The sequence below is a fragment of the Notamacropus eugenii genome, chromosome 6 (assembly GCF_028372415.1).
Source record: "Notamacropus eugenii isolate mMacEug1 chromosome 6, mMacEug1.pri_v2, whole genome shotgun sequence".
In the NCBI taxonomy this organism is placed as follows: Eukaryota; Metazoa; Chordata; class Mammalia; order Diprotodontia; family Macropodidae; genus Notamacropus; species Notamacropus eugenii.
Genome location: NC_092877.1, coordinates 89,160,942 through 89,186,568, shown reverse-complemented (window position 1 = coordinate 89,186,568; position 25,627 = coordinate 89,160,942). Strand labels below are relative to the sequence as shown.

The window sequence follows — 25,627 nt, the reverse complement described above, 5'->3', positions numbered from 1 at the left end:
CAGACAAAATGGATATGCAATTCTACATTTTCTCTAGTAGTTGAATATGGCTAAACATGAACAAATAACTGGGGTGACTGAATTTTTCAGTTTTCAACCTACAGTTTTTACGTTCCATTGCAATTGTGTTAATAAATACACATGAAGTCAGCTCAGGTGAATGACAAACTTATATAATGTCACACTGGGATAGAGATTCTAGGCAGTTTCTACTGCTTCCTGTTCTTCTATAATGGATGTTGTCATTTTCTTGTGTAAGTAAGGTAATAAAGTTGAACTCCTTTATGGAAATGCAAAGGAAATATATTTATCAAAACATTTTAGGAGTCAGCAAAAGTGATGTAAACAATAACGAAGCTATAAAAGCAAGCAATCAAAATAGTATATACTGTGATACATGTCATAGTTATTTCAAGTGAGAGTTCTTCCTTTTTTTTTTTATATTCCAAATATTTTAATAAGAATTCTTTGCTAGGTATTTAAAACACCAGTTTGTGAGGATAAACTCCATTGGAGAGACAGAATACAGAGCACAGATAGCCATGAAGCTGAGGAATTTTCTTGATTTGGGGCAGGATCTGTGAGTCCACTGTTTTCTGGTCAGCCTTGCGCTTCTCTGTAATCTCGTATTTCTCTTTTTCTGTATCAAAAATCTCTCCTTCTTGGTGTCTGGGTTTAAGGAATCTCTTCTTCTTGAAGTAAGCATCAGTGAGATGAATTTTAAACCTGAAAGGTTAACCCTGGTGGACGTGGCAATGACAAACTTCTGATGGGTCCTCAGAGGAACACGATTGATGGTCAGAGGTCCAGTGACCAGTAGCAAGCCGCTAGCCAGCTGCTTCAGCAAAGCCACTCGCTTGCCCCGTGGCAGCCAGTGACCATGATCAGAGTGGTGCCTGGGGTGATGCCAGTTCGAAGTCTCCTCACATGCTGGCTGAAGGACTTTTTGCCATGACTTAGCAGCTTTCTAAGCACATCCTCGGTAGGCATTTTGCGAATCTTTACCACACGCGTTTCTCCATTCTTATCTCCATCAGCTGTCTTTGAGATCGTAGCAGGCACCTTCTCTTTCTTTTTCCTTTCAATTCGGGTTTTTGGTGCAGCACATTTCCGCTTGTACATGGCTCTCAGGGAATACCTTGTAGACCTGCAGTACCTACCAATCTGTCGGGCCAGGACTGGGTTCCAACTGAAATGCTTTCGAGGCTTTTTCACCACCTATTCAGTCACATCTTCCTTTTTGCTCTCCTTTTTCCCATTTTTAACCTTCTTTTCCTTTGGTTCCTTTGGGGGCTTTTTGTCCGCCATCTGGAGAGACGGGAAAGCGAGAGTTATTTTTAAGATAAGGTAGCAGACTGGTTCAGAGAATAGAGAGCCAACTTTGAATCCAGGAAAATCAAAGCCCTGCCTCTGACCCACTTTTGGCTAGGTGACCCTTTATAGTATCTTTAACCTTACAATGCTCTTGGCAACTCTTTGAAATTATAAGTTTCTAGCCTGCTTTGGTAGAAGGAGTTTCTTCAGGTAGGTGCTACACTAGACAGAAAACTGAACCTGGAGTCAGGAAAATCTTACTTCAAATTAAGCCTCAGACACTAACTGGGTAAAACTGAGCAAAAACTGTTTGCCTCACTTTCTTCAACTGTGGCCATAATACTATTACTACCATACAGGGTTGTTGTGAGGATCAAGAAAATTATATTTGTTAAAAAAGAAAAACTTAGCACTTAGCACATTTCTTGGCATATAGTAGGTACTTTATAAATGCTTACTCCCTCTTACTGATGAGCAAGTCTAGTTCCTATTCCTATTTCTAAATACAGAATGAATACAGACACATATCTGCCTCATTAATAAAAATTATACCATCTGCAACCTTAATATAAAACACTAAACTATCTCTCTTTGAAGAGGGGAGAGAGTCTATAAGGATAAAACCCTGCATATACTTACAGGCTGATTTTGCAGAACTGTGGTGTTTTTTTTCTCTTTCTTTTGCTGGCCTGGGAAAAGATATGTAAAGTAAATAAAGGTGAAATAAAATCAAAAGAAATCAATGAAAATAAGATTTTTAACACCCACCAAAATGAGAAGTATGCTCTTTTGAACCCTGGGCGTGTGAAATCTGAGGAGGAAACTTTCCCAACTTTATGCCTCTGACTTTCTAACACAATGATCAAAATGAAAAGAAAAAAAAAAAAAGCTTAGTTTTTAAAGCAGACAGATAATTTGAAGAGTTAAATTCATTTTCTACTGTCTTGCTTCAAAGAATATCTCTTTCTGCACAAGCCTCTTTAAAGCACTAATATACTTAAAACCTAGTTGTAATGGAATATGTAGATGACCTAAGAAGTAATCTGCCATATTCAAATTCAACACTCATATTAATTTTCTCAAGACTCTTGAACACTTTATAGTGCTAATTATGTCTATTACGATGTCATTTACTTTGAAATGATATGTGTTTCCTTCCAAAATAGAAATCCTCAGTTTTGCTTAGTAAAGTTCTATTTCAGTAAGCCTTTCTGATCTAATGACTCTGATTTCACTTAGAAATAATAGGTTTACTTGTACAGTGAATGGTGACACATGTGTTTAATGCAGATAACTGACTATTTATCAAATTGGTTCTAATTAGACATTTTTACATTGCAAGATTAATATGAGCCCTGTTGGGACAAAGGCCCATCAAACATGTGAACTTTATAAGTGAGATAATGAAAATTTGTAATGATGGCATTTTTAGTTTCACATAGAGTTTTATGGAATGTGCCAAATTTTAATGACTTGGAAAAAGTGGTAACAGGAGTAGAGTTAGACCTTGAAAGAAATGCCAGCAAATGGAGAATTTCTGAATTCATGGCTTTAGGAAGACAAAGCTAAGCAAGGACTATCATGGCACTATGTATTGACCTTTTAAAAAATAGATATGTCAATAGGTATGAAGGTAGTCAAGTACTATGCCTCCACACTGAGTTAATTGGTACATGAGTGCCTGGTGGAGTTCATGCCAATTTAAGTTTATTGCCAGGGTGATTCTCAGGAAGAATGTAGGTCTGATTCATTCAGTTTGTAGTTCATAGCATCTTATCTTTAGAGCCAAAAGGACTTTCAGATGCCATCTAATCGAAACAAACTCATTTTGCAGATGAGGTAACCACAGTGTAGAGAGGTTAAATAACTTGTCAAAGGTCATAGTGTAATATACGTCAGCAGAAGGATACAAATTTGAATTTGAATGTAGCAGTTTTTCTATTGTACCATTGTTCCTTTTCATTCAGTGTTCATTTTGGTCTGTTATTTCATACTTGAAATTAACTTTATTTTGTGCTAAAAATTTTTCTAATTTTCATTTCTGATTCAAACTTTGTAACATTAAAAAAAAAGCCAACCAAGAAGCAAACAGGTATCCTGTATGCTGAAATAATTTTGACATATCTATACTCAAAGTGTACTCTAAACTAATATTACCTAAGTGAAGTCCACAAATATTCATTATTTGCTTGGTACTGTGCAAACTGTGAGAATTGAAAGAAAAGAGGGGTGGGGGAAAGAAGCTATCCTCAAAGCATTTTCTTATAGGGAGGGGGAAGTATACAAATAACTTTGCATATATACATGATATATACAAAGAAGATAAATGATGATCTAAGAAGAGAAAGCAATAGTAGCTTATCAGCACTAGCAAGGGCTCCTGCATATGGAGAAATTTGATTTTTGTCTTAAAGAGAGAGAGAAATGAAAAGAAGTTGATAAGGAAGAATTTCCAGGCATGGGAAAGAATGAGTATAAGGTACAGGGAGAGAAAATGGAGTGTTAAGTACAAAGAAGAATAGTAATCCAAAGTTGATTAATTATATAGTGTGTAGGCCAAGAAGGCAGAGTAAAGGTAGGTACTCACTTGAGCCAAATTTCCTTCCAAACAACTCTAAATAATGCCTCAAAATGAATTCTAGAGCAGCAGAACCAAGAAAGGTCAAGGGGAAACAATTTTCCATCCCAAGACAGTGTATAAGATCAGAAAGAAAGGTCTGTCTCACTGGAATGAGAGTGGAACACAGTACAGTACAGGCTGAATCCAGAGAAGCCAACAGCAGGCCTTGGCAACAGATGCAGTGAGGCAATAATTTCTAAAGTTTGCAGTCCACAGATGGTAAGGGGGTTGGACAACTAGTCAAAAGGATATTGCAGGGGATCTTTTGTTGGAACAGGGCAAAAGATTTTGTTGCATTACCCATATGTGATTCTGAATTGCTGCCACAGGGTAAGGAGTAGCTCTAGAAAACTAGCACCTATACGGGAGTGAGAGGAGTGCCCTGGTCACAGTTCCAAGATACAAAAGAGTGCTTGAGGTCACTCACAGATAAGAGCACAGGACAGGAGCATAGTGACCATACCTCTCCTCAGATCATACTACTTTAGAAGATTCAAAACCTGACATACTCCCCAGAATTAGCTCTGAAAACAGTGGCATGAAAAATGTAAAGTTTGGGATAGTGTCACCTCCAACCCAGAAGCAGAACCTAACTTACCATAAAGTGAAAAGTCAAGAAGTACACTGGAAAAAAGAGCAAACAATAGAGAACAAACCTGAATACTTTGCTACAGTGACAGGGAATATCAAGATACAAATTCATAATATGTCAACAAAGTTAAAAACGTTAAATGCAAAACCACAAAGACAAATATGCATTGTTCACAGGCCCAAAAAAGAATTTGTGGAAAAGTTCAAGAGGAATCTTAAGAATCAAGTAAGAGAGATAGAGGAAAAAATGTTGAAAGAAAATTATGAAAAGATTCTACAGCTGGGTAAAAGGAAGTACAAAAATACTGAAGAAAATGACACCTAAAAAAACAGAGTTGGGGAGACTTCCAGGAACCAAGATGGTTGAGTAAGCAGTAAATTACTGTAACTCTATCATATTCACCTCCAAACAACTTTAAAATAGCACCCCAAAACAAATCCTGGAACAACAAAAGCAGCAAAAAGACAGGATGAAACAATCTTTTAGAACAAAAAACTTGACAAGAAAGCTGTGTTCCCTTAGTTAAAAGGCGAGTACCTTTCAGGACAGGAAGTATCCCAACAAACTAGTAGAAAGGCCCATCTCAGCAAACCAGAGAGAGGTCCTGAGCCCCAGTGTTGTAGAGCAGGGAAACACCAACACAAGGACACTCACTATGCCATAGCAATACCAGGGAATCAGCAGACTCCAGTTCAGAGAACTATCACATACTTTAATGAAGCCCCACGCAAACAGGTGTCCTTCAGTAGGACAAGAAAGTAAATGAGGCCTCCACATGTTTCAGTGTTGCCCCAGGGAAACAGATTCCATTGGACTTCAGCACATGTAAGACATGACCACAAAGATGCCATCTTAGGACCAGGTGAGCTGTTGGACCCTTATGGCCTCCAGCAGCACAAGGCACCACCCCACCTCCTTATCACAGCATGAGACATCCCTCAGGATCTCAGTACATCAGCACAACACCAGGAAAACAACCAAGGCTACAGCCACTGACACAAGAATCCTCAGACAGAGGGGGAGGAGCAAAGATGGTGGAGTAGAAAGATACACATATGCTAGCTCCTAACCCACAGCCCAAAAAATACCTGTGAACAAGAACTCCCAACAAATTCTGGAGCAGCAGAAGCCATAGAACAACTGAGTGGAGGAGATTTCTGTTCCAGAGAGACATAAAAAACTGAAACAAAAAGTCTGTAGTGCACCAGACCTGGAGCAGAGCCCAGCCCTGACTTGGCCGAGAGGCACCGAGAAGAGCAGATCCCAGCAGGCTTCAGGGATGGAATCTCCAGCCGAAGCACAGGTCCCTCCACCCACAGGCACCAAAGGTCAGTGAGGGGGTCTTTTTGGCTGGCTGAAGGGAGCAGGGTGTCTCCATAACACAGGCCCCCTCGGGAGACAGCAGCGGAAGCAGCAGCATACAAGGGCTCCCAAAACAGGCAGGAGCTCGGATCCATTGTTGAAGGTCTCCTCATAAACTCCCTGAGGGAACTGAGCCCTGTGTGGTGGCCCTGCCCCCACCAGAGCACCTGACCTTAATCTCACACTGAATAACAGTCCCGCCCTCAATGAAAGGTCTGAGGCTGGGAAGCAGCATTTGAATCTCAGCCCTCAAGCACTAGCTGGGCAGAACTGGAAGCAAGGTGGGTGTGGAAAGGAAACTCAGAGGTCAAGTAACTGGCTGGGAAAATGCCCAGAAAAGGGGAAAAAAAATAAGACCATAGAGGGTTACTTTTTTGGGGGAATAGATATCTCTTCCCATCCTTTCAGATGAGGAGGAACATTGATTACCATCAGGGAAAAACATGGAAGTCAAGGCTTCTGTATCTCAAACATCCAAAATTAATATTCAATAGGCTCAGGCCATGGAAGAACTCAAAAAGGATTTTGAAAAGCAAGTTAGAGAGGTGGAGGAAAAACTAGGAAGAGAAATGAGAGAGATGCAAGAAAAGCATGAAAAGCAGGTCAACACCTTGCTAAAGCAGACTCAAAAAAATGCTGAAGAAAATAACACCTTGAAAAACAGGCTAACTCAATTGACAAAAGAGGTTCAAAAATCCAATGAGGAGAAGAATGCTTTCAAAAGCAGAATTAACAGAAATGGAAAAGGAGGTTCAAAAGCTCACTGAAGAAAATAGTTCTTTAAAAATTAGAATGGAACAGACTGAGACTAATGACTTTACGAGAAACCAAGAAGTCACAGAACAAAACCAAAAGAATGAAAAAATGGAAGATAATGTGAAATATCTCATTGGACAAACAACTGACCTGGAAAGCAGATTGCAGGAGAGAAAATGTAAAAGGTATGGGGCTACCTGAAAGCCATGATCAACAAAAGAGCCTAGACATTATCTTTCTTGGAATGATCAAGGAAAACTGCCCTGATATTTTAGAACAAGAGGATAAAATACATATTGAAAGAATTCACCGATCACCTCCTGAAAGAGATCCAAAAAGAAAAACTCCTAGGAATATTGTGGCCAAATTCCAAAGTTTCCAGGTCAAGTAGAAAATATTGCAAGCAGCTAGAAAGTAGTAATTTGAATATTATGGAAATACAATCAAGATACACAGGATCTGGCAGCTTCTATGTTAAAGGACTGAAGGGATTGGAATATGACATTCTAGAAGTCAAAGGAACTAGGATTAAAACCAAGAATCACCTACACAGCAAAACTTAGTATAAGACTTCAATGCAAAAATTGTCATTCAGTGAATTAGAGGACTTTCAAGAATTTTTGATGAAAAGACCAGAGATGAATAGAAAATTTGACTTTCAAACACAAGAATAAAGAGAAACATGAAAAGGTTAACAGGAAAGAGAAATCATAAGGGACTTAATAAAGTTGAACTCTTCATATTCCTACATTTAAAGATAATATTTGTAACTCTTGAAACTTTTCTCAGTATTTGGGTAGTTGGAGGTTATACACACATATGTATACATATATACATATACATACATACATACATACATATATATATACATACATATATATAGACAGAGGGCACAGAGTGAGTTGAATAGGAAGGGATGATATCTAAAAAATTAAATTAAAGGGTGAGAGGAATATATTGGGAGGAGAAAGGAAGAAATGGAATGGGGCAAATTACCTCTCATAAAAAAGGCAAGAAAAAGCTTTTTCAGTGGAGGGGATAACGGGGAGGTGAGAGGAAAAAATGAAGCTTACTCCCATCACATCTAGCTTAAAGAGGGAATAACATGAACATTCAATTTGGTATAAAACTATATCTTACACTAGAGGAAAGTAGAGGAGATGGGGATAAGTGGGCTGTGGGGGGATGATAGAAAACATTCTAAATGAGAGGAGGGAGGTAATTAGAAGTAAACACTTTTGGGGAGGCATAAAATCAAAAGAGAGAGTAGAATAAATGGCAGGGTCAGGATAGGATGAAGGGAAATATAGTTAGTCTTTCACATCATGACTATTATGTAAATCATTTTGCAAAACTACAAATATATAGCCTATATTGAATTGCTTGCCTTCTCAGTGGGAATGGGTGAGGAGGGAAGAATGGAGACAAGTTCGAACTCAAAGTTTTAGGAAAGAATGTTGAGAATTGTTTTTGCGTACAGCTGGGAAATAAGAAATACAGATAATGTGGCATAGAAATCTATCTTTCCCTACAGGAAAAAAGAGAAGATGGGGTTGAGGAAAGGGAGGGGTGTGATAGAAGGGAGAGTAGATTGGGGGAAGGGGTAAGCAGAATGCATGGTATTTTGGAGTGAGGGGAGGGGAAAGATGGGGAGAAAATTTGAAACTCAAAATCTTGTGGAAATGAATGTTGAAAACTAAAAATAAATAAATAAATTGGAAAAAAAAAAGAGTACAACTGGCCAAATGGAAAAACAAATACAAAAGCTAGTTGAGGAAAACAGTATTTTTAAAATAGAATTGGACATGTGGAAGCTAATGACCCTATAAGACACCATGAATCAATACAATTCAAAACAATGAGATTTTTAAAAATGTTTTTGCTCAAACAAAACTTATTCTGCCTAGATTAAAAGGAAAGCAGGAAACATTTTTATTTTGCAACTAATATCTCTGATAAAAAGCTTAATTTCTCATATATATTGATATCTGAGTCACATGTATTTTAGAAAATCATTCCCCAATTGATAAATGGCCAAAAAATATGAAGAGACAGTTTTTAGATGAAGAAATCAAAGCAATCTATAGTCATATTAAAAAAAATGATCTAAATCTCTATTGATTAGATGTGTGCAAAATAAAATAACTTTGAGGTACCACCTCACACCTACCAGAGTTGCTAATATGATAGAAAATGAATGTGACAAATGCTAGAGAGGATGTAGAAAAATTGTGATACTGATGCAATGTTGGAGGAGTTGTAAACTGATTCAACCATTCCTGGGAACAATTGGGAACTATGTCCAAAGGGATATAAAACTATGCTTACTCTTTGAACCAGCAATGGCACTACTAGGTCTGTACCCCAAAGACCTCAGAAGAAAAAGAACATAATCTATCTGTATAAAAATATGTATAGCAGCTCTTTGTTTGTGATGGCAAAGAATTGAAAATGGAAGAGATATCCACCAATTGGGGAATGTCTGAACAAGTTGTGGTATATGATTATGGTGGAATACTATTCTTCTATGTGAGACAATCAGCAGGATTCTTTCAGAAACACTTACATGAATTGATGTAAAATAAAGTGAGTTATATCAGAAAAACATTGTACACAGTAACAGCAATATTTTATGACAAACAACTCCAAATGACTTAACTAGTCAATGAACTGTGAATGACTTAGAAATACAATGATCTAAGACCATTCTGAAAGACTTATGATGAAAAATTGCATCTGTTTCCAGAGAAAAACTAATGGGAGTCTGAATGCAGATCAAAGTATACATTTTTTTTTTACTTTATTTTTATTGTTGTTTGTGTTTTCTTTCACAACATAGCTAATATGGAACTGTGTTTTACAGGACTGCACATGTATTAAATTGCTTGCTTTCTCAAACCAGGGAGATGGAAGTGAGGAGAGAATCTGGAACTCAAAATTTTGAGACACAAATATTTAACATTATTTTGCATATGATCAAAAAATAAAATATAAAAATGTTCATGTACAAAAGTCATGTAGTGTGTAAAGGGGGGCTGGATAGCACACCTGGATTGCTAGAACAGGAAATAGTGAATATCATCATTTCCCCTTTTAAGAATGAACTTAAGTATAAGCAGTGCTTCAGTGCCTGTCTTCTTTTCCTCATTTCCCAAAGAAAAGCATCTTAGAGAATTCTCATATAGATCTCCCCAGAATTTCTGAGAACAGATATCTCTTATCATTTTCTTTCTATTAATGAGTGACTTTTCTGTTCATCTAATCATCCACAATTAGCATCACCTAGTTCCAATCAATCCTGAAATTTATTAGGCATCAACGCTGTTTGGTAGTCTAGCACCTCATTTATACTGATTCATGGTCCAATAGTGATCTTAATTCACTTAGATGTAAAATAGGAAAATTAGTAAATAGTATCTTTACTCTCCCTAACTCCATAAAAAAAAGAATTTAAAAAAATCTTGCTCAGAAATATCAGATTCTTAGACTCCCCAAAATATCACTTTAAAAAAATAATACAAGGTCCTAAGAAGATTGTTTTGGATTCTAGGCATCCCAAAAGTCTCCAGTGCCCCTTCAATGACAAGAATACCAAATTAGAATAACTCTCTGTGGTTTGAGGAAAATTGCTTTCCTGTTTGAACTTCATATCAAATTGAATACATAGATAATAGAAGCTTTGGATGTTCATTAAGGGATGATACTGATTCATCAACAGGCTTCAAATTTCACTTCTCTTTACTATTTTGCTCATGTTCCACTTTTTAGTTTTATTTTAATCACTGCTTTGATGTGATGAAAAAAAAGTGAGTGTGGATCTGAAGCCTCCAGGGCTAACATGTTTATTGAAAATGCATGGCTTGGGGAGGATAGTTCTTTCCATTTTGAAAGAGATATTATTTAGCAGGAAAATACAGTTGAAAACATGAATAAAATTGTATCAAAATCATGAAGATATCGCTGTGTAGGCTATCAATTATTTAAGAGCTGGCTCAACAAGTTTCACAACATGCAGAGTTAAATGTTTTGTAAGCTTGATTGGATAATGAATGTTAGACTGCAATTTACCTGATGGTTAAGTCATCTGACTGGGTAAACTATAGAGCACTGAAAGCAATCTAGCCCTTGACTTCCCTTTTGCTCTTTATGAAAGCTCCATTTTGTCTTTATGGAAATAGTCCTTTTAAAAAAAAAAAAAGAAAGAAAGAAAAGACTTCTATTTCTGGTATTTTTAGTTTGTTTTTCACCTAGCCTTTCTTAATGCAATCAATCACAGACCATCCCAATAATTAAACCTGGTTTTCACACTTTATACATGTTAACATCACATTTAAAGTTTTATGAGTCAGTTTAAATTTTCATTCGGCAGGCACAATCACTGAACTATTGGCATTTGTTTATATAGCACCGTTCATTTTTTTTCCCCATAGATGGAATTTCATGTAGCATTCAACTAAGTATAATAAATATGTATTTGACACTATAAATGTGTAATACTGTTGGTGGGTGGCTGTTCTCTGAGTTTCTGTGATTTGAGGTAGGGGGCATTATAGGGGGAGAGGTCAATTGATGGAGAAAGGTACTGAGAGGTTTATGTTTTAATTTTTATTGGTAAGTATGTCTTCAAGGATGCCAAATAACAGTTACCTCAGTTTTAAATATATACTATCTAGTATTTAGTTGTGCTGCTTGCAAATATTCTTAATCTCTCCAGTTCGATTGTCTTTTTTTCCCTCAAGATTTTATATCTCTATCCTTTTTCACATTGTAGATGTGACACTTGATGCTAGAAGGTTATGTGTCTGGACAAAACGATCTGGAAGTTTGGAGCAAAGTAGACATAAGGGTGACAAATTGTGCTTTCTGGGTGAGGAGTAGCCAGGCAATAAACATTTATTAAGCACCTATCATGTGCCAAGACCTGGGGACATGGAAAAGAAGTAAAAGACAGTTCCTGCTCTCAAGCATCTCACCATTCATTGAGAGACATTTTTCACTGCATGATCAGAAGCCTGAATACTAGGCAAAAATGTTTTGGTTAAGGACAGATAAAAACCACATAAAAATGTACAATAGTCCCCAGGACTGGGTACTCCATTTCTTCTTTTGCAGCAACAGTAGAAAGAGGGCAGAGGAAGTGATGACCATCCTTTGTACACCAATCTTCTGGTGATGTTCTTTGTCTTTGAATCATAACCTTAAAATAATTTTATTTCTCCAAGCAGATTCTGCTTTCTTATCTCTTCTGCTATCCTATTTTATTTTATGGGTAAGGTCATCTCATTCACATTTATAGCTAATATCACTGATTGTACATTTTTCTCCATCCTGTTATCTTGTACTTCCTCACTCTACCCCACCCTTTTGCTCCCTATCATTTCATGGCAAAGAAGAAGGTAGTGAAAAAGGAATTTGCAAACCACAAGTGTTTTATGCAATTGAACTTGCATGAGAGGGAGATTGCTTGCTACAATCTGCTTATACTTTCTGATCCTTTTATTCTCCTTATTTATACCCCAATCACTAGGACTTATCTTTTATTTGTTTCCATTTTGAAGGGAATAGGATACATTCTTCACCCCATAATCCTATCCTTCCTCTTATTCCTTGCCCCACTCTTATTTCCTATTGATTGTTAATGTACTTATATGCCAAAATGTGTGAATGTGTGTGTGCGTGTGTGTATGTGCACACATTCATGTGCCTGTTCAATTCTGTAGGTTTTGCACTTCTTTTTCTGATTTGGATGACAGTAATAGTTAAGTGATGCCTAGTTCACATCCCTTCCCCCTTATTTCTATAGTCTTCTACTTGTATACCCAATCAGTTATATGACATATTAAGTTTCTTCCCCAGTTGATTACTTTTCCTTTTTTAATTATTTTTAAATCATCAAAATATAACAAAACCTCCTCTAACTGCTGTATTTTGCTGAATCCATTCCTTGTAGTATTCTTTTGGGGGTATTTTTGAGGAAATGACTGATGAATTTTATTTCATTTGTTACAATTTTCCTCTGATTCTTATAGTTCTGAATATTTTTTTTTTTTTGTGATTTCTTGGAATAAGGTAACTAAGCCCTTTTTGGGGCATGGTTTTCAAATAGTACAGCAATTTTTAAATTATCTGCCCTTGATTTTTCAGCTATTGCTCTCTCTCTCTCTCTCTCTCTCTCTCTCTCTCTCTCTCTCTTTCTCTCTCTCTCTCTCTCTCTCTCTCTCTCTCTCTCTCTCTCTTCTCTCTCTCTCTCTCTCTCTCTCTCTCTCTCTCTCTCTCTCTCTCTCTCTCTCTCTCTCTCTCTCACACACACACACACACACACACATGCACATATATGATGCCTTACATTATCTTCTTTTTTTTAATCATTATTTCATTATGGTGTCATTACCTCTTCCTGTTTGTTCCATCACAATTTTCAGGCTGTCCATTCCCTAGATAAGATTGTATACTTCTTAAATTATCTAGTTGTTTCTCTTTGAGGTTGTTCCTCTGAAGCTCTCATTTCATTTCCTATTGTTCCCTTCATTGCTCTTATTTCATTTTTAACTCTTACTTTATTTCTTTCCAGGAATTCTCAAAATTAACCTTGTAGCTAATCTGTGTTTTCACTTGAGGATTTATGAAACGGTGTTTTGAAGTTATTCTCTTCTGAGTTTGGGTTTTGGGAGTCCTTTTCACTATAACAGCATTTAATTATTGTTTTTATTTACTCATTTTTCTAATCTTTCTTGCTGAATTAGGAGTAGAATGTGTGCATTTTTACTGGGAACGTCTGTGCCTTGTTTAGTCATGATGTGTACTCAATAGGAGCCTACTCCTATTCCTGATACTGAGTCCTGTGTTTTTCAAGTATCTCAGGAACAGGTCAGGTTAGCAACTTGCTAACTGTTAATGTGCCCTAAGAGACTTGATTTAGGGCAAGGTCAGATTGCTGTGTTTTTGGTCTGAGTTTTGAAATCTCCTGACCTCTGGTTTAGGCAAGGCAATAGAGTGATAAGTTTGGTCCTGTGTGGAGCCCCAGTAGATTATGTCCAGTCCTGGACTCTGTCAGCTACTAGAAGGTTCTGCAGATTCAGAGTAACTGAAATGCAAACTTTCTCTTGGTTGACTGTCTCTGACTGGGACCTGAATCACAGTTATTGATAGGTTTTCTGTTTCTACTCTTTAGGCTGGAAAAAAAAAATGACCAACTGTGGTTTTTCTTTTTGTAGTTTCAATTGCTACTTGGTGTGGTGCTCTTTCTACATCTTTGGTGAAGTAGATGTAGAAAGAAGCATTCTGTCTTGATTCTTCCTACTCCACCATCTTGACTGGTCTCCATGGAAACTGTTGATCATAACTTATGAAAGAACTTCATTTTGGAAGTCCTTCAATAAAGCATTATCCAACACCTAGAAACTGGAATAAGAAATTCCATTTAGAATATCTCTTTCAAATCAAAGATAGGTTGAACCATGGTTTAGCTTCCATTTTATCTAACTGAGATAATACATAAGATTATTAAATGATATAACATATAATAAAAATTTCAGAAATTACCTTCTAAAATCTGTTTTTTAAAAATATTATAAGCTGCAAAATTTTATAATGGAAGACATACATGAATTCTTAAGAACTACTCTTAAGGTCAAACAATAGTCATGAGATTCTTATTCAAAAGACATAAGTTGCTAAATGATCTAGAAAATATATTCACATAAGTAAAGTTGACAAAGAATATGATAGATCTTTTAATATTGTTTTATAAGCGGAGAATGCATTACATGTCATTAACACAGTACTTTCTAAGTGATAGTTTGCAACCCACAGCACACGTGAAAAAGTAACTTATAAGTCATTTTGACTTTCTAACTTTAAAAAAGCCCTGGAAGCTGCACTGCAGTAATTGTATTGACATTCGGATTATATTATGCAAAACAAATCAAGAAAGAGAAAAAATGCTAATGGGCTAAAAGGCAGAACATTTTCTTCTCCAGAAGAACCAAAAGAAGTCGTCTGTGTTTGATGGGCCTAATATGATGTTTTGTGAAAATGGAATTCAAAATAAAGACTCTACTTTAGAACATTATGAGCCTGTGGGAAACTCAGGTGAAAGAGAAATATGGAAAGGAAAATGAATATACCCTTTAATTATGGAATCATCTTTGTATGATGTGTTCTTTAAGAAAAAAAATTAAGTGCTATTGTTAAACACATGCCAGGATTGGATTAAAAAAGATTACAAACCCAAATGTGAGTCAAATACCAAGTCATAAGAACCCGAGTGGGGGGTGGGGGGAATATTGGGGTAAGAAGGGCTAGAAGCAATGAAGGGATTGGGAATTTATATCTTTACTGTAATCATCTCTCCCCAAAATGATTTTGCATATGTTAGGATCTCCTTATCTGTTTACAATATATTGTTTGTTCCCCTACACTAATTTCAGGAAAAATATACGCTTGAAGACAGGGGGTGTTATATTTTTGGCTTTGTCTCTCCAAGTGTCCATTAGAGTGCTTGGCACAAGGTGGGCATTCAAAAATGTAGAATGGAATTGAAATATAGCACCAAAGAAATAAAACTGGGAAGAGACCTATGTCATCATATGGCAAAAGGAAGGTGGGTCTTCGCTCCCCTTTCTACTTAACTTCTCTTTTATATAGGGTGTAGGAGTGAGATTGTGGGCCTTCAAGAGTTTTCCCCTTGGCATATTGCCTTAATCTCTCCTTGTGATTCTGCAGGAACATTTCTAGGAGGCACTATCTACTTTAAATCAGAAAGTAAGTTATTTCCTTTCCTGATCTAGTCTGATAAGAGGACCTAGAAGGAGATGGAAAGAAAGTTACCTTCATTCACTCTTTCAAAAACATTTATTCATTATTTATATTTGCAAAGATATCAATAAATACTACCCAATCTCTGTGCCTTAGGAGTTCTTAATCTACTTATAATCTATTAGGGAGATAAAATATATATACTAATTTTAACAAATCCATTTTCTATTATACTCTAAGGTCTACAATGTGCTTTCCTCAGAACAATTCTGTGAACTAAATAGTGTAAAAATAATTATCTCTAGTGTTTTTTTTTTTCACATGACTATTTCCCCCACTAAACTACACTTCTTCTCAACTGCAGTATGTGGGTGGCTTGTGATAAGTGCTTTAAAATTGATATGGAATATGAGAGAATACGTAACACTTGGGAGAACAAAGCAATCTTCATGGTGGTATTTAAACTGGATTTTAAAGAGTGGGTAAGATTGAAATAGACAGAGATGGGAAAGAGAGAGTCACATGAATAAGAGATATCATAAGCAAAGCCAAGGAGAATCAGGAAACTAGTGTGTGCTCAGGAAACCATAAGTACTAGTTTGGTCAGAGGTTAGAGGATTTGTGTGGTGAGTAGAGAAGGTCACATTTAAAGGGAAAGTTAGGGGAAGAACCCAGAGGGAAATGAAAGCTAGACTAAGGAGCTTAGAATTAATGAACTATGCAAAGAAGAGGCAAGTTTTAGAAGAATAATGATATGACAGAAGATGAGCCCAAGGAAAATTAATCTGACAGTGATGTTTGGGACATTTTGGAGGTAGAGAGCCTGAGGGAAAGAAAACACATTAAGAAGGACTACTGCAACTGTTCAGGCAACAGGTCTAGACCTCCAGCCATGGTATGAAGTTGAAAATGAAAGGATGGAGATAAAAGATAGTACAAATATAATACTGGCATTATTTTGGTTATTATTGGATGTGGGACATGCGGTAGATATCCACAGATGCATTTTATCTTATTGAGTGAGGGTGTAGAAAGGAGAGTCCTGCAATTAGGGCCAAGAGGCTTGGGTTCGAATTCTGCCTCGGACATTTTTTAACTATATGACCATAAACATGGTCTTAGTCTGTTTTTTTCTTTGTAATAATTCAATAATTAAATCAGTAATAATTCCTGAGTATCTACCATATAGTGTTCTTGTGACATTCACATGAGATAGTATAGGTAAGAAACTTTTCCAATCTGAAAGAGCAAAAAATTGAATATTATTCATTCTCTGCCTTTGTAATATTTTGTTATTGTTTAGTAACTTTCAATAGTGCCCCATTGTTGATAGGGTTTTCTTGCCAGAGATACTGAGAACTTTGCATTTCCTTCTCCAGATTGTTTTACAGATTAGAAACAAAGAGAGTTAAGTGACTTGCTCAGGGTCACACAGCTTAAGTGTCTGAGGTTGGATTTGAACTCAGGAAGATGAGTCTTCCAGGCCCGGCACTCTATCCATTACATCACCTACCTGCCCTTTATTGCTTACCATATATCAAAACTGCTTGACTAGTGGTTTCATGTACATGAGTATCTTTCTTCATAGATACACATATCTATCTCTCCATTTAATACTTTTCAGTACTCAAAAAAATAAAATATAATAATCACCTGATTCTGAAGTTAAATCTCTCTGAAATTAGATAGGCTGGTGATAGGAGCTACAGAGTTTGTGTTCCACTGAAATAGCATTAGGGTACACAAGTTCCCCTCCACACAAAAACCAGATGTTAGAATAGGACGTCAGTGAAGACTGATTATCAAATCATTTCATAAAAACTGTCATTGAGGAAGCTGCATTAAGAACTGCACAAAGAGAATTGTATCCAACTGGTTCCCATTAATAAGAAGCTCATGTTATCAATGATTTCACTAAGTGTTACTTGTCTATTATGGAAGGGAGCAAATATAGGTGAAACATGATGTAGCTCTAATCATTCTGGTACCCCAACTCATAAAACCATGGAGTCCAGATGGCCAGATGTATAAACAGGCAGCACTTTGTTGAAACTGCAGATAATGGGCACATGTGTATGCATGCACACACACATATAAATATATACACACATGTATGTATGTGCATGTATATGTATATATGTATACATACACACAGATGTGTATGTACATATATGTATAGACATTATAGACATACGGGGGCTATCTCCAGTCATCCTGACCTATATCTTGCCATTGGACCCAGATGGCTTGGGAGGAGAAAGTGAGACTTTGTATAAGCCTTCCTCACTTATATACAATTCACTTGCAAGTCGTGGCATCACCTCCCTGATATCATGGTCTTCTTCAAGAATGAAGGTCAAACAATAAAAACAATACAGAGACATACACATATAGCATAATCCATTATGTATACCATTTTCAAAATGTGATTTCAGAACTAGAAACAATATACATAGAGATAGTGTTGTTACCCTGTTTGTGGCTGTGTACTGGATATCCCCAAACAGGCAGAGAACTGAGTGCAATATGTTATTTCACTTTGGGTATAGTCAAAGGTGTGTATGGTGATTTCATTGGGAAAGGGAACCTATGGGTCAGCATATTTAATCTACCAATACAAGTCTGCACCTTTTCTATAACTCATATTCACAAAAAGTTTACCAGAGAATTGGGAAGTTAAAGGACTTGCCATGCTAGGACTGGGGACTGGGGCTATGATTTTCTTGAGAGAGTTAATTTCTACATAAAGCAACTCCTACCAATGCAGGTTGGCACTTCCTTTGTAGTATAGGGCAGTGGTGTCAAAAACACACAGAAATAGATCCAGGCTGCATATTGACTTAGAAAGCCACAAATTAATACCATCCGCATTGTATTATATTTTTATTTTTTCAAATATTTCTCATTTACATTTAAATCTGGTTTGGCCCATGAGTTCTGCTGGCTACTTGCTGCCCACAAACCCCCAACTTTGACACTTCTGGTACAGGGCTGTAAAAGTCTTTGAGAAGCTCAGAGACTTGCCCAATTCACATAACTAGTCTGAGGCAAGATTTGAAATCAGGTCTGTGTGGCTTCAAAGCCTGTTCTCTAACCAGTAATCCATGCTGTCTATCTAAGTAACACATAAATACAAAAATGTAAATTCTCTGTGGCATAGCGAATAGTCAGCCTTGGAACTACAGATACCTGAGCTCAAGCCTTGGACGCATATAGTTGCATGACCCTTGGCAAATAACTAACCTCTCAGTGCTGTAGCAATGTTTTTTTTAAGAATGTGATTTACAGAGAAAATGCTGGCTTGCATTCGTAGAAAATGTTTCTTCACTTGGTAGTTCCTTATATCTCAGTCTCTATCCTTACACATATAACTTGTATATTTTGAGTTTCTAACACATAATATATCAAATAAGAAAAATAACAGGCTATTTATACAACATAATGGAGAGATCAAAATAAACTTGAGAAATAATTCAGAAAAATATTTTTGAGTTTGACTGAAATAATGTAGGAACTGCAAACAGAATGATGTTAAATTATGACTTTTAAGTCTAAGGGCTGCACTTATGAGAATCTTCAAACAGCATTAGAAATGAAAGATTCAGTTGTTCTACTATATAAAAGCAGAATGAAAAACTATCAAAAGCACTTAGCTAGCAGAGCAATGCCACATTGGCTTTTCTTCTTCCTTTTAGGACACAGTTGAGAACAAGGACAGCCATTTCTTAGAGCAATTTGGAAACATGATGAGATCCAAGATAGGTCTTAGTATGGCTAAGAAGAAAATGATGGAATGGAAAGTGTATGTAGATTTTGCTACCTCTATGACAAACAGCCATGAAAATAGCCATCAAAAGTTCAATTTTCATCACCTCTTCAATTGAATCTGGGAGGGCTCACTGCTTAGACTTAGAAAAAAGATAAAGAAGTATTAAATCCTTCATCTAAAAGGACTTATTTCACTGAAACAGGGAGTAATCCAGTGACAAGGTCATTTAAAATTAGAACAGGAATACATATCATAATAAACATGTCACTTAGCCATTTAATATGTTGTTTGTATGCAGAAAAAATATACTGAAGTTTGTTACTTAATGAGGACAAATATAACTAAAATATGAATCTAGTACATCTTAAATATTGCCCCTTTTAAACTCAAGCAAAATATGTTATTGAAGGTACAATCCCCAAACTAAAGCAGAAAGCACCAGGGAAATGAATGACACAAAAGAACTGCCAAATAATAGTGTAAGTTTGATGTCCCTTCATGTCTGAGATTTTTGTTCTAATGTTGAAATTCAGGTTATGCTGGGAATAATTAACCCTTTGATTTCACCCTCAATAGTCAAGGATCCCAGTTTTCTGTAACAATCTATAATGAATCTATCATACATTAATATCTTTTAGCTCTTCCTCAACCATCTATAGGTTATTTCTGCTCTTATACTACTTCCTAAGATAAAGAATTCCCTAAGTTTATAACCTATTTGGGAAACAAATCAAAACTTTCCTAAAGAAGTGATATCAATTTACCATGCAGAATGTTCAGCAGGCTACAGCCACTTCTGGTGTACTAGGATGCGGGGGACAAAACTCTATGTCCCCCAAAGACATCATTCTTTAGATTTGGATTTTATCACTTTTTTTTAATCAACCATTCCAATGATGAAGTTCCAATGTTTTTATTCTGCCTTCATATTTTAGCTCTTTTCTTGCTGTTCTCAACCACTCCTAGGTCTTTTTATCCCTCATCTGTACTATATCTTTCTTCAAATATTTAGACTATTGGGGTTATTTTTTTTTTATTATCCATAACAACAAAAAAAAAAGTCATCATGTTATAGTGGATAGGAAGCTCACTTCAATATCAAGTCAAATGGGATTGAAGTTCTGCTTTTTAAAATATCGGTTATGTAATAACCCTGGCAAGTCATTTAATTTTTCATCATCCTAGATGATTCACTAAGACTATAAGTTGAAGAGTAGTTTCTACATCAATGAAGGATGTTTTTTCACCTGGAACTTCCCTACATGGATATAATCACAGAACTGAACCAAAAAAAATCACAGAAAATCAAAGGTCTTCATGAAACAGTCAAAAATTATTCCCAGTCATCTTTCTTAGGCTTTAGTGAGTACCTCAAAGTTCAATATCCTATGACCATAGTACATCTTCCTTTCCCTGGGTGTTATGGTCTACATCTCAAAATGTCTATCTCTTGTTTTGCCCACTCTCGCAAGTATCCAAAATTTAGGCTGGTAGCATAGTAAATAGAAAGACTACTGAAGTAGTAATCAGGAAGGCTATATTCAAATCCTGGTTCAGATATTTACTAGTTTGACCGCTTTAGAAAAGTCCTTCAACCTCTCTGACCTCAGTTTAACATAAATATTAAACTAGAGCTTGAGACTTTATAGCCTCTAAGATTCCTTCTAAATCTACATCTCAGATCCTATAGCTCCTCTGAACTTAGTATTTCAATAGCCACAAGATTTGATTTTTATCTAAAAAGTTAGATTTCAGCATGAACTCTTTAATGTTACATCACTTATAAACAAAATAAATTCAGAGATCCCATGTTCTGCCATATTATTCTAGAGGAATTTTCAGGTACTCACTTCTCTTTTCTGTTTCCTGTTTTCAGTTTGATTCCATATAAACTAAGAATTCACCAACCCCCTAGTACTGTTTTTAGAGTGCTTGGTGTGAAGCCTTTCAATGGCCTTCTGTAAGTTTAATTCAATTATTTATGGTTTTCCTTTCCTTACATGTATATCTACTGCATTACAAACATCACAAGCAATTGCTAATTGTTTTTCCATGGAAAGTATATTGTGGTTGGTTCCTGTTTTCCTTGCTATAAATTGCTCATGTCTATACTCCTTTTAAGAACGTAAGTTTCCCTAGAAGTTGAAATTCCACATTTTATTAAATGCTATTCTGTCCTAAAATACAAGAGAAACAAAATCAGTTTTCCTCTTCACAAAATGGAGAAGATTCTATTTTTGGATCTTACCGAATTTCCATTCATATGTAATTTTATTTTATTTTATTTTATTTTATTTTAAGTTTTCAACATTCATTTCCACAAAATTTTGAGTTCCAAATTTTCTCCCCATTACTCCCTCCCCCCAAAATACAATGCATTCTGATTGTCCTTTCCACCACTGTGCCCTCCCTTCTAACACCTCTCCTTTCCCTTATCCACATCTTCTCTCTTGTCCAGTAGGGCAAGATAAATTTCTATACCACATTACCTGTGTTTATTATTTTCCAGTTGTACACAAAAGCAATTCTCAACATTTATTCCTAAAACTTAGAGTTCCGACTTCTCTTCCTTCCTCCCTCCCCACCCATGCCCACTGAGAAGGCAAGCAATTCAACATAGGCCATATCTGTGTAGTTTTGCAAATGATTTCCATAATTATCATGTTGTGTAAGACTAACTATATTTTCCTCCATCCTATCCTGCTCCCCCCCATTTCTTCTATTCTCTCTTTTGACCTTGTCTCCCCAAGAATATTTACTTTTAATTGCTCCCTTCTCCCATGTATCTTCCCTTCCCTCATCCCTCCTACCCTCTTTATCCATTTCTCCTCTACTTTCCTGTAGTGTAAGATAGATTTTATACTAAATTGAGTGTGCATGTTATTCCTTCCTTGAGCCAAATGTGATGAGAGTTAAGTTTCACTTTTTCCCTCTCACCTCCCCTCTTTGCTCCTCCATTGGAAAGTTTTTTCTTTCCTCTTCTATGAGAGATAATTTGCCCCATTCCATTTCTCCCTTTCACCTCCCAATATATTTTTCTTTCTCACCACTTAATTTTATTTTCTTAGATATGATCTCTTCCTATTCAACTCACTCTGTGCTCTCTGTTTCTCTGTCTCTCTCTCTGTCTCTGTCTGTCTGTCTGTCTGTCTCTCTCTCTCTCTTTCTCTCTCTCTCTCTCTCTCTCTCTCTCTCTCTCTCTCTCTCTCTCTCTCTCTCTCTCTCTCTCTCTCTCCTCTGTTTCTCTCTCTTTCTCCCAACCAGTTACTTGACTTTTGGATCCTTTGTCAAGAGTAGGATATACTCTGGGGACCTTTTAGTTCTCAGTTCCTGCAATGTGACACAATCAAGCAAAAGGAGTTTACTCCCTGGCCTGGTTTGAGGCTGAGATTCATATCAGCTGCTCAATTCCTCCAGGGGCTTTAAGTTGAGCCTTCAACAATGGAAACTAGCTGCTGCCTTCCAATGCCACTGACACTGCAGCTGTTGCCTGCTGCTGCCACTGCCACCATTGCCGGGGATTGGAGCTGGGGGTACCCTCCTCCCTTGTCATGGAAGTGAAAAAGTCATCTCACTGACTTTTGAAATGTCTTTGTCACCTGTGGGTTGAGAGATCTGTGAACTTCTGCTGCTGCTGCTGGGGATTTTGACCCTGAGGCCTGTTCCAGCCCTACTCCTCCTGGTGCCTCATGACCAAGTCAGGGCAGTGGTACGCTCTGCATCCAGTGTGACAGACCCTTCCCATTGGCCTTCCAGGTTATCTTGGGATGGAAATCTCCTTACTCTGTTGTTTGGTGGCTTCTGCTGCTCTAGAATTTGTTGAGAGTCTTTCTTTACAAGTGTTTTATGGGCTGTGGGGGAAGAGCTAGAGTATGTGCATCTTTCTACTCTGTCATCTTGGCTCCAACCCCCTCCCATGCCATTTTAAAGAGTAAAATTGGAAAATCTACCATGAAAGAAATACTGAGAAGTGCTACTGTGAGACCAGAGGAATAGTCCTAAATTTCACTTTATGATCTGTAGAGCTCAATTTAGATGTGGCTTTGGATGGGACTACTGTAAGCTAACATTTACCTGAGCATAACAAGAAAAAATGTCTTGCCCACTTACTGTTACTTGTAGAGTGTACATTTGTATAGGTTTCTAATGGTCTTCCTTTTAACCATAATGGTGAAATATGCAGGACCCCAGAATCAGAAGCTTCAGTTACTGTGTGAATCACAGTCCTGAACTTGAGACAATCAAAATGACATACTCTGTGAGCAACATGGGCTGAGTTGTCAGTCTTTCATGTTCAAGAATTGCTTTGGAAGAGGAATAGAGCTTGTCTAGTCAAATAATTCATTAAAAAGAGGCTTCTTCTCCCTGCCAGAGGAAGAAAAAATATGATATTAATCCCAGGAGACTTGGGCCTCATGCTGCTTCAAATAAGATTAAAAGGACTGCCTACTAGGGTGAAGTTCTATTAAGTTTATAAATATTCATAGCAATACTGAAGAGTTTAAGAAGACTGAATTTCACTTAATTGCTCACAAAAAGTAATCTTATTTTAAAGAATATGGATAATTAGATTTACAATGGGGAAAAAAAGGCCAGGGTGCCAAGATTTTTGGTACAAAGGAAATGCTACAGGCAGCTTAATATTAGGCAACAAAAAGTAATCAGCTCAGTTGTTAAGTAGGAATCTAAAGTCTTTCACCTTTACCAGGGGAATATTCAGTCACTTCAAAATGTCTATCATTGATTAATTTTAAAATTGCAAAGCTCAGGAGATGAATATGCTCCTCACTTCAAATGTTAAAGAAATACTGAGCATTTTAGGAGAAAAAAACTATGGATAAGTAATTTTAAATTATAGTTAGACATAGCAAGGATTCTGATCTAGTCTTTCAGGGGGTTCACATCATATAACAAGGAAGATCACTGTCAAGTTTTCTCCATGGGAAAACTACAATCCCAAACCCAAAAAGACTTTCACAGCTTTGTTGCTAATCTAAAATGCCAGGTTATTCAGTTTCCCACTAGTTTCATGACCCTCAGGCGGCAAGCTCTTGTAGAAGATGCGTAACAATGAGCCGTATTAGAAAACATCAGCAGTATAGTAGACTTGGCAGAGCCAAGACGGTGAATTAGAGAAGCACACAGCTATACTTTCTTAACATTCCCCTTAAAACAACTTTAAAACATGCCTCAAAATGAATTTGAGAGTGGCAGAGCCACAAACGGTCAGATTGAGACATTTTTCCAGCATAAGAAACCATACAAGGTAGGAAAGACAAATCTTTGAAATGGAGGAAGAGACCAATCTCAAGTCCATGTGGATGAAAACCCAGTTGTAGGATAATGGAGACAGAAGTGGCAACAGTTTTGGGACCTACCAAGCTAAAGATTGTAAGGGGACCTGGAAAGTGGGCAGAAACAGACTACAGGGTACCCTTGTACTAGCACTAGACCAGATATTGTTTGGCAACTGGATTATGTATACACACTTCTATGTCATGCTTCAAGGGCAAAGAGGAGCACTTTCAGTTAAGAGAGAGTGGAAGCCCTGAGGGGCAGTATTACCTCCAGTCCCAATAGATCAGGGACTATGAAGAATAGTATTCTTTCTGTTCCTAAGGGAATAGGAGCTCCAAGAAGCAGTATCAATTGCAATTCCAAGGAATCAGGGCCCCTACCTGGGTAAGAACCAAAAAGCAAATCAGAGGAGCAGTGACCACATTTCTCCCCAGATCACACTACGTTGGAACCACCAAACTGTTTCAAAACCCAGAACTAGCTCTGGAAACAGCAGTATGAAAACACCTGAAGCTGGAAATGTCTCCACCCCCTCACACACTCTCACAAACACACACATACACAAACACATACACACGCACACACACAAAACCCCAAACTGGAAGAGTCCAACATTAACATAAAATTCCAAATGAAGAAATAGGGTGGAAAATAAGCAAAAATAATAACAAAGAAGCTGCTGGTAAAAAAAAAAAAAAAAAAGCTACAACAGTGACAGGGAAGATAAAGGCATAAACTCCAAAAACAATAAAGTCAAAACAGCTACAGAGATAGCCTTAAAAAATAATTGAACACAAGCCCAACAAGAATTCCTTGAAGAGCTAAAACATTATTCTCAAAATCCAATAAGAGTGGTAGAGCAAAACTTAGGCAAAAAAAAAAAAAAATGAAAGCAAAGGAAGAAAATAATCAAAAGATAATTAACAACTTGGTACAAGAGGCACACAAATACTAGAAAAGAACATCTTCAAAACAGAATTGGCTAAATGGACAAAGAGACAACAATATTCACTGCTGAAAATAACTTCTTAAAAAGCAGGATTGGTTAAATGGAAAAAGAAATACAAAGGTCAAAGTAGAAAATAATTCCTAATAAATTAGAACTGGGCAAGTAGCAGCTAATGACTTTATGAGATGTCAAGAAATAAACAAACAAAAT

At 36.8% G+C, this 25,627-nt stretch overlaps 1 pseudogene; it reads right to left on the bottom strand.

Annotated features, from left to right (window-relative positions):
- Positions 1 to 411: 411 nt before the first annotated feature.
- Positions 412 to 23,388, bottom strand: LOC140511388 (large ribosomal subunit protein eL6-like; annotated as a pseudogene).
- Between the last annotated feature and the right edge of the window lie 2,239 nt (positions 23,389 to 25,627).